The sequence below is a fragment of the Macadamia integrifolia genome, chromosome 14, assembly GCF_013358625.1.
Source record: "Macadamia integrifolia cultivar HAES 741 chromosome 14, SCU_Mint_v3, whole genome shotgun sequence".
NCBI lineage: Eukaryota > Viridiplantae > Streptophyta > Magnoliopsida > Proteales > Proteaceae > Macadamia > Macadamia integrifolia.
In genome coordinates, this window is record NC_056570.1 from 20953064 (window position 1) to 20968266 (window position 15203).

Consider the following 15203-nt stretch of genomic DNA (forward strand, 5'->3'; position numbering starts at 1 on the left):
GAAAACCCAGAAAACCCCCATGTATCAAAATATATAAATAAATCTCCCCACCTCTTCCCTACTTTTTTTTTGTAAAGATAGATTAATTTATAGCTTCAGGGTAGAGAGAGAGAGAGAAAGAGACTGCTGTTTTTCAACGCATACGCATGGGATGAGTTGTTGTTTTCTAATTTTCTTGGATCCTGGGGAATAAAACAAGTAGGGGAGTGCATTATTATTGGATCTACCTCTCTCTCTCTCTCTCTCCAAACCCATCTGCATCTTCATTACCCAGTCAAACCATCCAATCCCTGGTTCAACCGGCTTATCTTAAAATTGGTTTTGATGCCGTTATCAACCTGGTTCAACCACAGAGTCATACCCCAGAAGACCAGATTAAATTGGCCCTACCAAGACCAGCCATTCACTTTTTAAGCTGTTTTAACTTGAGATTGTGGACTAGTCAACGTGTAGTAATGGAAACATAACAAGGGGGTTTTGAAGCAAGAATGACCAGGTCAAGTCAATAACCCAAGCTTCAATTTAGGCCATAAGGAAACATAACAAGGGGGTTTTGAACCAAGAATGACCAGGTCAAGTCAATAACCCAAGCTTCAATTTAAGCCATAGTTTCAAGAAACTGAAGTGGATACCTTTAACCCAACCTTTCTATATTCAGTTCCACTTCTTTGGTTTGATTGATTCTTTTGGGCTGGCCAGTGGCAAAAAAGGAGCTCCAGACAAAGCGGGCCGGTTTGACCATCTGGTCCGATTTTCAGCTTGTATGTTGGGTCAGGTTAGTAAATTGGCACTCCCTATTTGCAAGGACTAGCATTATTGGTAAGTATAGTGATGATGGAGAGAATAATTGTATAGATATTGTAATGTAATACTCCCATTCATTGACCAAAAGATCCTTGTGAGGGACACTCCACTTCCAGAGCTGACCCGGTCCAGTTCATTGAAACTGCCAAACCAGGACCCAAGCTCTATAGAAATAAAGACCATATATATCCTTCCCGTCTATCTCATCCTCTAGCTCTTCTTCTCCTTCACAAGGTTAAAGTTAGCTTCTATCATCTCTGCCACATCATATGTACGTGTCACATGATTTACGCCGTCCAAGCGGTACCCGAGGCAATCTCGGGCCCCACTTACATACGTGGACATTGCATTTTCATTCTAAAGAAGAGACCTTTGGGTTGGTCCCCTTCAAGACCTATATGGGTTGGTCCCCTCCACACCACATCAAACTAAACCAGTCATAGAACAAGACCTCTTAGGAGTAGTAGTATTCATAGTGTACTTAATCATGGCTTTCATGGAATGCTGATTCCCACTCAACAAAGACTTCTTTTTCAATTCTTTTGTTAAGAGTTTTTTGTTTCTTTAGCTTTGCCCATCTGATGCTTTTTATTGTATAGTAATAAGGAAAGGAATGTTGAATTGCTTTGAGTTTGTAACCTTTTCAATATTAAAGGGTTTTCAATATTAAAGGGTCATTTATATTAGGGTAATTTACAGCGTCACCCCCTGGAGAATGCCAATATTATAAGAATACCCCTTCACTTTCATCAAATTAGACTCAGACCCCCTACCGTCAGTCATAGTTAAGTGAAAAGTCAAAATGACTGTTATACCCTCTTGACTAAAACTCATGTTTTCCTCTTCACCCATACCTCTACTCACTGGAGTTGAGAAGCCTTTTTGCATAGGGGCGAACACATCGTGAGTCCGTGACATGGGTTTCTTAAGCCTCTTCTTCTTGTTCTATTTCTTGCAAAGAAATTTGGGATATGGGGTTTTATGTTGAGACAGAGAGTGGCGAGAGAAGAATGGTCAGATTTGAATATGACCTTTTAGGATTGTTCAATTTGACTTATTGCGCTACTTTTTGTTGCAGGTTCAGTAAACTGAAAGAAGGCAAGTCATTAGGTTGAAGAATTGAGAGGGAAACAGCTGAAAGTGGAGCGTGATATGCGATTGTTAATAAACATTCACACGTAGGAATCCCGTGACTTCTAGTTCTTTTAAAATAGCCTCAGATTGTTAGATAGAAGAAGCTTTGCCTTTCCTTCTATCCTCCTACTCTTACATCTTTTTTTTTTCTAAAAAAAGAAAAAAAACCCTTTTTGGAGCTGCAAAGCTGAGGCATGGAAGTAAAAGTCGCCACGACCTGTTTACATTGGTCGTAGTCGGTAGCTTCTCACTTCCCTTCGTCAACTCAGACGCTAGCCTCTGCAATTTCATCTCCTTCGACGAAAAAATAGAGACGAGCAGATCGAGCTCTAGTCTGTCGATTCGTCCACAAATTAGCTTCTCAGGAACAACGTCAGCGACAAAACTGTTGAGATCTCGATCTTGCCATAACCCCATGTCTTTAGAAGCTCCGCCGTGATTCCTTCCATGTCGCCATCTATCACCGCTTCCACTACTCTTCACGGAGATTGATCGCTAGTGCTCCGAACGTGAAGGTATCGATTTGGGAATGGGTATATTAGGTCTCAATTTGGGGTCAGGGTATAATATCTATTGATTTGGGGATGGAAACTTGTTAAATGGGTATTTAGGTAGTTCACATTTAGTAAGGGCATTTTGGTATTAAAAGAAAAATATAATAGCTAACATCAGCATATAAGGTATATTCCATAACAGTGACTGACGGTAGGGGGTTTGAGTCTAATTTGGTGAAAGTGAGGGGGTGTTCCTATAATACTGGCATTCTCCAGGGGGTGGCGTTGTAAATTACTCTTTATATTAAAAAAAAATTAATTAAAGGGTTATTACCTAATGTTGGCCCCGCCTATGCACATGGGAGAGATGAGTTTAGAGAGGGTCTTAACCTTTTTCCATTTCTTATGGAAAGTGACCATTCTCAAGACTCAAACCCGGGCATTTACCTTGGTAGCCTGAATTTTTTTACAATTGATGCAAAAAATGGCACCTAGTTTGTAACCTTTTCATCAACTTAATACAAAATCTATATTATATGTTGGTTGGTCTTATCACTTACTATTGGTCTATTGTTATAACTTTTTCCTTTGTTTTTTAAAAAAACCAAACAAGTGTTTTCCACCACCTTTTAAGTGGATAGACTTAACCCACTAAGCTGTTTTTGCCTTCTATATTGGATGGTTCTATATAAAAATGGCACTTAAGAGGAAAATAGCTAGTGTGAGGAAACCATATATTTTTCCGTTGGATATGACAGTGATAATTGATTGGTTTAATTGATTTGGTGATCTAAGCCTTTCTTGATCAAAGAGTGGAAATATTAATCCAGACACATAATTAATCTCACATAGATATAACTTGCAATTAGCCATGGAATGGTTTGAAAATCACCTTTAATGCCTTTGTGCAAATAATCAATTGATCATTCTAAAAAAAGAATATTAATCATGAAAAAGTTCAAGCAAGCACAGGGAAAATGGTTTTGGAAAATTCCTTGTTTTTAGAGAATTTTGGAATAAAAGTTGAAAAAAAAAATTTATTATGAAATGCTTGTACCAAGGTCCCCTTGCCTTTATTTTTGAAACTTCCAAGGGGAACTGAACCAGAAGGACAATAAAAGGGAACTTAGAGAAAGACTAATTTCAGATGCGTTTTTGAATTCAAGGTCAATTGACTATGTTACTCTAAGAAAATATATCAAGAAAGCTGTGACCCACTTGTGGGTTGATGTCAAAAATCTGTTTTATACAAAAGCTCCTTTCTTTTAAGATTAAGAATGGCATATTCTCATCTATGGGACAATATTAGTGACCTTAAAGTTATTTAAGTTGTCTTTTTATATCACTTCTCATTAAAAATTTTCATCTTTACATGTGTGATTATAATGAAGGTCCTTGGATTAGTAGAGCTTAAACTCAAAATGCCTTTTAAGTTTTTATTGGTCAAGTATATGTATTATTTATAAGACCATCCTCTTACTTCAGGTGTGCAAGTAGCTTAGACTCCCTAGTATTTAAGGCATTTAAAATGGGTATTATAGCACCATACAACATGACCATATGAAGATTTGTTCTAGTACTAAGCATCACAAGCCTATGGACCACACTACCATTAAATGGAACTTTAATTAATTTCTCAACCATTAATTATAATATCCTTTAACTTTGATGCCTATGTTGCTTGATTAATTATTATAACTTTTTCCTCTCAGTATTTGATGCTTGTGGGTGTAGAACTCTTCTTTATGGAAAAGAGAAGTGCAGTTCCCACATGTGGGTTTAAACAACTTCTATGAAAACAAGATAAGGAAGAGGCCACCCTTGTTTGCTCACTTCAAAATTCTTTTATTCAAAGCAAGAAGAGCTTCCACTGAAACCAGGAGCTAAGTGGAGGCCTTTCAATTCTAAGGGGACCATATTTGACCTTAGTAATAAAGTAGAGTAATGGAAGATATAAATCCTTTAAAACAAAAATGTAAAGGGAAGATATGATTGGTCCAAAGTCATAATATACCACCATGTTCCACATGCTTATGCCACTAAGCTATACGCATGGGAAGCAAATCCTATGTTTAATGGTCCACAGCTTATATTATTTATAGGGACTATCTCTTGCCTTCAAGCTTGCAAAGCTAGAGAGAGAGAGAGAGAGAGAGAGAGAGAGTGATCAAATGTTTGTGCAGCCTATTGATTAACAACACAACAATACATTAGTTATGTGATTATACTCTTGATGAGTTTCTCAAAAGACAAATGATAAGCCAATATAAATATGATATGTAGGAAATAATGATAATGACAATAGAGTATTGTAAAACTAATATGTTATGTTATCCCAATAATAACTCCGAAGCCTCGTCAATGCTCTGTCAACAGTGGATGTGAGCTGAGTCATGTCACTTGATGTTGTCTTCAAGATCATAGATGCCCTCAATAGTGTAATCAGGAGAAATGTGAATTTGTCGTCGTTCCGACTGACTTTGAACCATCTATTTCTGGTTGCAGTCTCAGAACCAGTCTCCTTCCAATTGCCTACTGATGGTGAAGATTAGCAATTCATTCTGAGATGCTTGAAGCAATTTCAGGAGGTTTCTTATGATTAATTATCAAGTTGGACAAAAAGGATGTGATTGCCTATCTTCAAGATGACTAACTCCAAAGCCTCACCACTAGTTATTATATTGATAGTTGTTAAGATCCTCTGTGGTGCAACAAGGCGTTTGGTGCGCATTGAATGCCTCAGGCAAAGAAGGCCCTTCTTTTGCTTATATGACAGCTTGGCCCCTTTCCGATCCATAGATACAGGAAGAATGCCATATTTATATCCACGAGTTTATCACACCTCTTTGAATGAAATTTCTTCAACCCGCAAAAAAATAATAATAATAAATAAAATAAAATAAAATAAAAAAAAGCCGATGTCAAGAAGAGCCTTAAATTTTGTGAGGAAACAGAGAGTGAACAGACCAATTGGTCCAATTATCAACTAAAGTTCTATTTTGTTTCTCTGAAAATGATCACACAGAGAAAGGCTGAGGACATCTGGTGACAAACCCATGACTTTTTCCAGTCCTCATGAACCCATTTCTTGGATTTTAACTCTCCTTCGCCGTATTTCAATGACACTGCAAGTCATGAGAATCTCTATCCTTGGAGATTGAGGAGAGATTTATCCACCTAAGTGACAACCCCACAAGATCCAATTCAGAGACGTGTAGAATTACTTTTTTCCATTCTGCAATCTCTGCATACCATATTCTGGAGGAATGATCAATTTTGGAACATTTGAATGCTTAATACTAATCCTTTTGTAATATAGGAGTCCTTCAAATCCTCAAATTCATTCCAACAGGGAGAGGTCCTAAAACCCTGAAATTCATATACTCATGCTTCAAAGAAATCAATCTATATGAGGCTAGCTTCTTCTTACCGCCACGTCAGCCGGGTTTTCCTCTAGAGAAATCTGATTTAGCTAGAGTCCTAAAATCAAAATACAAACTACATGTGAGGTGTTTCCTCTTGAACCAAAGCCTAAATTAGGGGTCTAGCCTTGTATCATTCAGATACAATGACCATCCTGAAATGGAACTAGTTTGACTCCACACCAATGGTAAAAAGAAAATCTGTTCATTCATCCCATTTGATCCTTTGATTGGACTAGAGAAAGGTACTTTAGACCATGAAAAATAGGGAGAGTTAATGATGAACCGAGTCCAATCTTAGTGTCACATGACTATTGGTGAAGAGTGTCTCCCTTCACTCACCTTGTGTGGAGGAAAACTTAATCCTTGTTTTCTTAAAAGTCTCACAAATCCATGGTTTCTTCTGCTTGGTAATTCACCTGTAGACATGCAGACATTATCACCAAGAAAATGGAAGGATGATATAAGGAGCTGGGTGTATGAGAAGATTTAGGGAGGAGTTGGTTGCATATATAAAGAACAACAATAAAAGCCTCTCCCCTCTCCCACCAGAAGCACTTGAACAAACAAGTTGTAAGAATAAATAACAATAAAAGCCTCTCAATGGGCTACATTTGCAAATAAAGTTCAGTTGTTCTCTTTCTCAACCCTTGAACCCAATGATCTAATGCATAACAATTAAGTCCAAGTCGATTGATGGGTTGAGATGTCCCCAAGTTCCTTTTATATAAACCACAAAAACCAACACAAGAAACTAGCCATTATTTGACTGTTAGGGGAATCACACATTTGGCCAGATATCCGACACGTCCTACAAAATTTTAGAAGTATCCATGCACATTCATTCACAAGATGGTTTAATCCAAGATATATCCTCCAAAATTGAATAGTCTTTCAAATATTTAATACAATCTTTCATTTTTGACACCTTAGTGCTACTAGCTTGCTAGGGTTTTGTCTTTTATCTGGGGAGGGGAAGTTTGGGATGCTCTCCCGTTAACAGTTCGGATCACCACCTTTAAAACTAGATTTCTCTAATAATACATTATCTCTTTAAATTTTGATTAGTTGCAATTGAATAGCCACCTTTATATTCCATTACATCTAAAGCTATAGCGACCCCTCTCTCCTGCACAAAAAAAGAAGAGGGAAACAGAGGGCAAACTAATACCACCAGAGGTCAGCTCTACGATGTGTTCAAACTTCATATTACCAACTCTCAACTTTATCTCTTTCCACTGCTTTTGTGTTAGCCACTGTTTGGGGATCAGACTCTGGGAGATCATTATGACCATCCACTCCAGAGTCCTGTCCCTGCTGGTTCTGAAGTTTCTCCTGCACAAATGCCACAGAATACATGAGACATCAATTAGCCTTAATAACCATAGGAAGATAAACAGATAAGTAGAACGTCCAACTAGTAAACGGAAAAGAAAATGGTATCTTGGCATGCACATCACCCACAGGTAGGGGAGCATAAAAAAGATGGAAATGATCCTGAAGATCTTTGTTTGGAGGAAACAAACAATCTACAAGAAGGGCTGAAGAGAACCTGAAATGCAGAATGGTAGAACATTGTTACAGAAGGCTAAAAAGGTTCAACTTGAACTGGACTAATTGAAGTCCGAACAGGGCACAACCCAAATTTTTCACAGGGAGGGAAACGGATTTTTCACATAATGGTCTTTGACGACACCACCAGAAGCCAAAACCATAGGAATGAATTAGACAATGCCAATCGGTTCTGCTTCAAGGAGTGAGATGATCTGAGCTTTTTAGGCCGTCCAAGGTAGTCAACAAAGCAGTTCTTAGGAAATGGCTGAGGGGGGATTGACTAATGATGACAGTCAGAGAAAAATTATTAGTGCTAAACATGGTTAACAGTTTGGATCAGGTCCAGTGACCCAGCAGGAAAACTTCAACACCTTAAATGTTTTTTCATTATTTATTCAAGGAATAGATCAGTAAAGCCGATGCCCTCAGCGTCTGGAATGATAGTCATTGTGGTAATCTTCTGTTTAAACTTTACTTGAGCCTCTTTTCTTTGGATAAATAAGAATGCTGCTGCAATGTGCTACTATAGTGTTCTAAATAAGACAATCACTTGGTATACTATTTTTGAAAGAATCTTACTGATGCAAACTCCGACGCATTCGTATTCTCTTGCTCCAACAGCTTGAGCAAGTTGCCGTAGATCCTCAAAGAATTATTCAAGAGATAGGGACCTCTCTCCATCAAGTTGCAACTTCCTCCTGCTTGAAGGTGATTCTCGTTTCCCTTATAAGGGCTACATCAAACCCCAAGTAGCCATTTTTTCGTTCTTCACTTATGTTTTCCTTGCTTGGCCTCTCATGGCATTTTTCTCACTGATAATTAATGGGTGGCAGATGGTGACCAAATGCACAGTTGCTTGAAAATGGAGGAACCATGCTTTAGATCATGGTAATTCATTCTTTGTTTTCCTCCTTCCAGGACCTAATTCTTCCGGCTTAAAATCAGGACTGGGTTCACCCAGGCACCTTCAAAGACATTATCCTTAGGCACAGCTTCCTTAGTTTGGGAGGGAGATGAATATACTGGGTAGAACATCTGAAGAGTCCCTATTTCCCCTTTCTCAACATCCCAATGATGCAGATACGACTGCCCTTTCTTGGTTGGACCAGCATGATCGGCTTTGGAAGCCAAGAGCCAAAAACAATCGGTCCAGCCCAGGGTTTTGGTCCAACAAGGGTTGCTTGTTGGAAATAAAATTAGTAGTTTACTTAGTATTTTATTTCATGCTTTTATATTCCAGACTTGAACGTAGGAGTAGGATTTACTTCCTTGCTTTGGTTTCCTTTTTATAGTTGTTTCCTAGTTTAGGCTAGTTTCCATTTCAGTCAAGTTTCTAATTTCGTGTTCCTATTTTCCTATATATTGGTTGTAATCGATTGAAGATTCAGAGAGTGATTTTGATTATTGAATGAATGTGTTGAGTGTGATTTCCTTTCCCCCTCTCTACTCCGATTTCTCCTCCCTTCCCTAAGGGTTCTCCATCAACTTGGTATCAGAGCCGAAGGATCCTATTCCTTCCCCATCTTTCTTCTTCCCTTCCCATTCTCTGTGTCGGCTTCCACCGATACTAAGAACAAAAAAAAGAAAAAATCTCAAAACCCCTGCCCTCCGCCTTCTCTGTTCCTTTCGGCAGCAGCAAAAAAACAAAAAAAAAAATCCCAAAACCTCCCTGCCCTCCGCCTTCTCTGTTCCTTCCGGCAGCAGCTAAAAAAAAAAAGAGAAAAGGAGCAGCAAGAAGAAGAAGAAAAAAAAAGAACCGAGAAGAAAGAAAAGTCGAGAAGAGAGAGAGATAGAAGCTAGAAGAAAAGAAGAAGAAGTAGAAGCAGAGAGAGAAGACGAAGAAACATACCTGGTTCCCAGTTTCTTGCCTCCCGCTGCACGTCGACTTTCGTCATTGCGAAGTCCCTGCAGCTGATTGAAGTCACCACCGCTGATTACAACCTCCATGTAAGTCACGATCCATTGTTGGAGTAGGCCTTCCCTGGTTTCTGCCTCTACTTGCCAGAACCAGGTAAACCCTGGATCTCTCTTTCTCCTTCCTCCTCACTGCCCCTTCAGTCGGCCAGCAGTAATCCTCTTTCTTCCACACGATTTCTTTTTGTTTTTTTTTTCTTCCCTTAATTCTTCTGATTTTCCAGAATTACCCCTCTTTTATCTATTAATTCCTTCTATCCCTCATTTTTTTCTTATTTACATTTAGATCCCTGACCACACTTGATATCCTTGTGGTTTACTTGAATTTCAAGTAATTGCAATTCTGCCCTTCCCAAAAAAAAAAAAATTATTTACTATTCTACCATATATTCTTGAGTGCTATTTTGTTAATCATCACCATGGTGGCCAATAGTGAAGTTGTTCAACAGCCGAATTCTTATAAAGGAGAAACTGATACAAAATTTGATGCTCTCTCTAACATGGTCACGTCCCTAAAAACAATGGTGGAATCTATGCAAGTTTCTATTGATCGTTTGGTGGCAGCAGATAAAGGAAAGAGTCTCATTCAATCTGGGGATTCTTCCAACACCACTCCACAGGATCCGCCAGTAACACTACCACCACCACCACATCATACATCACCACCACCTCCACCACCATATGAGACTGGTAGACATGATGATGGAGCAGAAAGAGCAGCAAAACTGGATGTCCTTGATTTTTATGGAGACAATAATCCAGAGTTGTACCTTGACTGGATTCACAGCTTAGATACATTCTTCAGATGGTATGGGTTGATTGAGGCTCGAAAGATCCTATTTGCAGAGGCCAAACTGAAAAGCACGGCTTGAGTTTGGTGGATCAAGCAACAATAACAGAACCGAACCCGAGGCATTGGTTTGGTCACTACTTGGGCTGAAATGTATGAAGTCATGAATCGGCGATTATTGCCTTCTGATTACAAGCAACACATGCATTTCAGGTTTGCACAACTGAAACAAGAGAATTTGACCGTTGAAGAGTATGTTGCTAGATTTTATTATTTGGCCACTCGTTCTGACTTTGAGTGGGATGAAGAAGTCTTAGTGGCCCAATTTCGCAATGGTTTGCACCCTCAACTTAGTGTTGCCCTTGCATTTAGTCGACTACCTACCATGGAAGACGCCGTACAAGTAGCATATCAGGTTGAGGAAAGTCTGAAACGCCCATAGAATCAGAGAAATTTTGCAGATATTTTTTCTCGAGGTACTAGTTCCGTTTGGCAATAGTATCCTACCCAAGAGAGGTCATCTAGCAAACCACAGGCTAGTGCTACATCTATGGCCTTTTCACGACCTAGTCGGCCGTATTCTTCACCTCGACATGTATCTGAAATGTCATCTTCACGGCCTATTCGTCCATACTCACCCCCTCGACGTAGATAAACCCTCTGATTCTTCAAAATTTACAGTTCGGTGCTACTCATGCCATGGATTTGGACATATCAGTGCTCAATGTCCCAGTCGTTTGGTTGCTTTTATTGATAAGGATTCTCCTATACCATATATTCCCGAAGAGCAACTTGGTTCTGACATAATTGATTTAAGAGAAGAGCGTGCAACAGGTGAAGTCAATGACACTCTCAGTGACGAAGACCAACATCCTTTTTATGTCATTCGTCATGTGTTGACCACTCAGAAGACCACTGAAAATGAAGATTGGCGCCGCAGTAGTATTTTTCAGACTCGTATGAAGTGCAATGATCAGTTGCTAACCTTGGTCATTGATGGAGGCAGTTGCACTAATGTTGTCTCTGAAGATGCTGTTCGTAAGCTGGGATTGAATACAGAACCACATCCTAATCCTTACAAGGTTGCGTGGATGAACAACACTAATCTCAAAATCACAGATAAATGTTTAGTCACATATTCTATTGGTGGATTTAAGGATACAGTCCAATGTGATGTCCTCCCTCTGAAGGTGTGCCATATCCTTCTTGGTCGACCTTGGTTGTTTGATAAGAAAGTATAGCATTGTGGCTATGCCAATACCTATGCCTTCAAGCATGCTAACAAGACTATGAAGTTTCATCCTGCCAAAGATCTCCCTGAAATTAAGCTCAAGAAGATGGTGGGATCGTTCCTCATTCAGCGTATTATTTCAGACGGTCTCCTCGGTCCTTTCCCTAACTCGACGGAGTCGAGTTCTTTTCAGAGGAGGAGAGTTGATGCAGATTCGACTGCCCTTTCTTGGTTGGACCAGCATGACCGGCTTTGGAAGCCAAGAGCCAAGAAGAACCGGTCCAGCCTAGGGTTTTGGTCCAACAAGGGTTGGAAATAAAATTAGTAGGATTTACTTCCTTGCTTTGGTTTCTATTTTATAGTTGTTTCCTAGTTTAGGCTAGTTTCCATTTCAGTTAAGTTTCTAATTTCATGTTCCTATTTTCCTATATATTGGTTGTAATCGATTGAAGATTTAGAGAGTGATTTTGATTATTGAATGAATGTGTTGAGTGTGATTCTCCTTTTCCCCCTCTCTACTCTGATTTCCCCTCCCTTCCCTAAGGGTTCTCCATCACAGAGTTTTACTATCAAATGTGAAGTTAGGACAGGAAGGATGGTACGTAATTTGACCTATTAAGAGCATGGTGTCTGCGCTACTTTGTTCACAGAAATCATTTCTTGGTTAGAGAAACCAGTTTGGAAGATCGACTGAAAGGGGTTTTGTGTTCATGTTAGGAATGACAATCACTATTTTCACTCCTACAAGGACTACACCATTTGGTGGCATCATTGGCTCATTTAATTTTTTGTTCTGCTGCTAGTGACTGGTCACACCTTGGATAATTGATATCTGTAATAATTTAGAAGATTTCTATAATTGTTATGTGACATTCTCCTTCCACCTTCATCCTTCAGGTACCCTGGGGATTTTGGAAAGAATGAAGTGGAAGTGATGAATCTTGAATGTAAATGAGAACCTCTTTACTGGTCGTCTCAACTTGAAGGTGGGTAAAACTAGACTGGAGTGTTTGTATTAGCCCCAATCAATCTGATGGCAAAAGCCTCTCCTTGTGCAACCGAAGCTAATTAAGCACTCAGATAATAAAACATCCTTTTGAAGACGGCTCTCATGATTTCTGAAAATAACACCCAACCTGCCAGCAGCTTTGATGGTTAAGCTAAAGACATGGAATTGGTTCCTTTATTATTGTTATTCAATGATCATTTTAATTCACAAAAGTTGCTATTCTCAAGAAGTGATTTTAATTAATGGGGAAGTGAACTCTTCCTGGTTGCATGGCCTTAGTCCCACATTATTGCGGGGGCTGATGAGAGAGTGCTCAAAGGCATGAATAAGAGATGGGTTTTTTTGGAATTCACATCGGTGTCATTTCACGGCCTTTTCTCCAGGTTCTCTCAACATGAGGCGTAGGCCATGCTTCTTCACATAAGATATTTATTATTTTTTTCTCTCCCCTAAGAAGAATTAATGTAAATGATAAAAGATCGCTACTGGTCTGGCACCTATGACACCTAGACTGGGTAGACACAAAAGGGTCGTTGTGCTCTCCCCTGATGTGTGGGGAAGATACTCTTATGTACCTCCTCATTGGTCCCATGTGTTGGTGCTGCTTATGCTAGAAGATGTTCTTCTGATAAATATGAAATAACCATGCTAGGAGGTGTTGCCTGCATGTCCTGCATCTCACGTTGAGAGAATAGTTTCTCTTAGAATATAAAAGGTGTACCTTTTCCCTTAAAATATAAAAGGTTCTCAAAACGGTAGTGAGGCATTTAAATATATTTAATACATCGTAATTCATGTGCATGTGGAGTCAAAATTAAAATATAATTATCCATATCAATATACTTGGGAGGGGTAGTTCTCTATTTAGGATCTATACACTAACAGACCTTGAGTCTATGATCTCTCTCATCCCATAACAGGGGCAGATATATTATTTCATTTAGGAAAGAGAGATAGACAGACTAACAAAAGTGCTATAGTATGCTACGCCCCTAGAAAAAGTTCATTTTCCCATTTAATTAAGAGGATTGAGTTCTTTGTCCTGATACTTAATGTATAACAGCCCTCCCCTGTATCTATCTCTATCATCCCACAATAGGGGACATATATATCATTTCAGAGAGAGAAGAGGGATGGACTGATGGACACAAGAGGTGCTACGTACTTAAATTAAAATATGAAATTTAACACGTGGTCAATTGATATCTTTCCCACATAGAAGAGTTTTTCTCTTCAATAAGAATTTAATTTATTTTTTAGTATTAAACTCTGATATCTATATTTATATCATTGTCTAGAATAACTATGTTCAATGAATGATGAACCAATAGTGACTCCCCCCTATGGTCGAGCTTCTTCTTTCTTCCCTTTTTAACAGCTGCGTTGCAATCAAACTAGTTCAAGACTCTCTCTCTCTCTCACACACATTTGGTAGGGGAGTGTGTTTAGGATCTGACATCTCTCCATAGAACCTAGGGTTTAGAGAGTGATCCTAGGGCTGGGAGGACATGGGTACACGTCCCTTAGTCACCCTAACCCTATATGATCACTCTATTGTCTTAGTCACCCTAGCCCTATATGATCACTCTATTGTCCCCAGGGTCTTTGAAAAACACCTTGAGTCCGATTACTGATACACAACTCTAGCATGCTATGAACATTATGTTAACATGGGACCAAATCGTATAGAATGTCTTCCTTAGGAGAGAATGGATGTAACAGATATTCACCAGAAATCATCACAATTGTGTCAACCATTGCTCTTGGGTGAGAGTGGGAAGGGAAAATCTTAACCAGACTTCATCACCTTTAATACTCACTTGGGTTATTCCTCAAATCACAATCACTTAACCCCTGAAGCATGCAATCCAATCTATCCATTCCAGAACTCACCAGATATGCCCCCGCCACTTAATAACCTACTAATCTTTAGATTACGTTTGGCCCGTCCTACCGTATCCCTACTCTAAATTTAAGTTTGGTTGACAAAGAGGCCAACAAATACTCCTTTACTAAAAACCCTCTCTATAGTAGTAAATTTCTGGTGCTTTGTTTTGCCACTTGGCCAACGTTCAGGGAAAAATCTTTGGCGCTGGCAACATGTCAACAAAAACCACACTTATGCCAATAAATCCTTAGCCAGTCGTCATCTACGAATTTTAAATCTGTATATTAAGGGAAAAGGCTGGGATGCTGCTGGGTTCTCCCACTTGTGTCGCTCTTTCTCCCTCTCATTTGGAAACAACTCTATGCCCATCCCATTCTAGCCCTCCATTGGTTGAGCAGCTAGTTTTACAATGCCCAAACGCTCTCCTTTATATAAAATACAAGAGCATTCAAAATCAAGGCCACTACTCTCATTCCATGAAATGGGCTTAGCCCCCAAGCTTTCAATAATGATAAAAGCAAAAGAAACAGGGCAGTGAATCGTCACTTGAACTACATCTTCAAACTGGTTTTGGCAAAGAAGCCATCTATTAGCTAAAGCAAAACCTTTTCTTGCTGCTATCCATATGGAAAAAGAGACTTACTAGGAACCTTGGGCTCCCAACTTTGATTAACTGTTAGCTAGAACCACATTACCAACAGGGTGAGAAGGCACTCATAGAATCATATTCTTCCATCATATTGGTCATATTCTCAAGTTTTCCTTCCACCAAAACAGGGAGCTCAACAAGGATAATCCATTGATAAACTGGAAAACCGAATAAGAAAGCAATACTACCTACACCCTTTGGAGAAGGGTTTCTCAGACTTGACTATTTATATTTTTAGGGTCCCAAATTGCTTTGGATTTCCACCAAGACATTGTGGGTAAAATAGCGAACTCGTGTCCCAATACACATTCCAG